The sequence below is a fragment of the Cucurbita moschata genome, unplaced genomic scaffold (assembly GCF_002738365.1).
Source record: "Cucurbita moschata cultivar Rifu unplaced genomic scaffold, Cmos_1.0 Cmo_Scf01254, whole genome shotgun sequence".
NCBI classification, from domain to species: Eukaryota; Viridiplantae; Streptophyta; class Magnoliopsida; order Cucurbitales; family Cucurbitaceae; genus Cucurbita; species Cucurbita moschata.
Window position 1 is genome coordinate 1 of NW_019269770.1, and position 1,538 is coordinate 1,538.

A 1,538-nucleotide genomic window follows, 5' to 3' on the forward strand; every position below is an offset into this window, starting at 1 on the left:
GCCCCCAATGGGGTGGATTGTGAGATTCCAGATCGGTTGGAGAGAAGATAAAACATTTCTTATAAGGGTGTGGAAACCTCTCCCTAGTAAACTGCCAGCGAGGATGCTGGAAAACCTCTCCATAGTATATGCATTTTAAAATCGTGAGGCTGACGGATATACGTAACGAGCCAAAGCAAACAACATCTACTCATGGTGGGCTTAGAAAATTTTATATAATTGGCTGGAATAGCTCAGTTGGTTAGAGCGTGTGGCTGTTAACCACAAGGTCGGAGGTTCAAACCCTCCTTCTAGCAACATGTTCTTGATAACGGCAACCAGATCAATCACGAGTGTTAACTTATTTTAGGTTTGGACTAATAAGGTTCTTGCTCAATTTAATCAAATAATAAGCGCCATGTTCTTGAATTGGATTTTATGTCCTAAAACTCATAGTTTGTAAACAAAAACATATTATATTTTCAGTAAATATTGTTATTGAATAAAGTGAACTTTATGATCATTAATCTAAATCCAATAAACTAAGAACAATCTGGCTATTATTACTTGAACTATATGTAGAGACATAAGAGTGGATCAAGTTCAAGTATATAATCAAAATGATCTATAGTATAAGGATAAGGCTACCTTATTCTGGGGACACTATGGATGCGGCCCACTTTTGTATATGATATAAACAATGTGATCACTAAATTGTACATGTGAAGACATGTGAGTGGGGGCGTCCTATGCAATGAGTATTGCATAAGATCGAACCATGAAGAAAACCACTCTCACTTTATAATGTCGTTTACTGTTGAGACTTATTTTCTTTTCATTCGATAACCTAGGTAACTCGGTTTTAATCCTGAGCTAACCATGAACTCCTGTTTATTCGGAATTATCCTTAGATTTGCATGGGTGAGAGTGGCTCTAGTTCGCCGACTCAATAGACCTCCCATTTCAGGGGTAAGACTGGGTGAATGGCTGGGGACATAGGGTGCAAGATGGAATTCACTCCTACCCACTTTTAGGGATAGAAGAGAGGTAGTTCCCTTAAGCACTGACTCCAGGTCTTGAACAAGGGGCCCCACCCTCTCATTGGCCTGAGAGGGATTCGGTTTACTGGTTAGACCACAAACCAATTGTTCATTAGAGGACCAGTGAGACATAAGAAACAAGAAGTAACTTCAGGGGTAAAACGGTAAATTGACCAAGCTCTAGTTACGAACAGCTTGTGAAGGATCGACTTACTAATCATGGTTATATCAAATGGACAGAAATATATCTATAGTGAGGGGAGTGCAACTACTAGGTTATAGTGGAGTGTCCTAGTAGTTAACAAATGTGGGCTAACAAGGTTAATATGTTTAGCCGGTTAATCTTAGAGCGTTGGAGCCCATGATCTATAGGTCCATTAGGTCTCTCTGCTAGCTCATATCAGACTAAACCATAGAACAGTGTGACGAGTGAGTTCGAAGTGTTCGAATTCAAATTAGGAAATATGCGTTACATATATACGATATATTTAACCGCATTTTTGTTTTATTTACGAATTA

General features: G+C 38.9%; 1 non-coding gene across 1 annotated transcript; it reads left to right on the plus strand.

Moving 5' to 3' along the window:
• Positions 1 to 222: 222 nt before the first annotated feature.
• Positions 223 to 296, plus strand: TRNAN-GUU. The gene has a single exon. It is a non-coding gene; the product is annotated as a tRNA-Asn (tRNA).
• Positions 297 to 1,538: the final 1,242 nt, after the last annotated feature.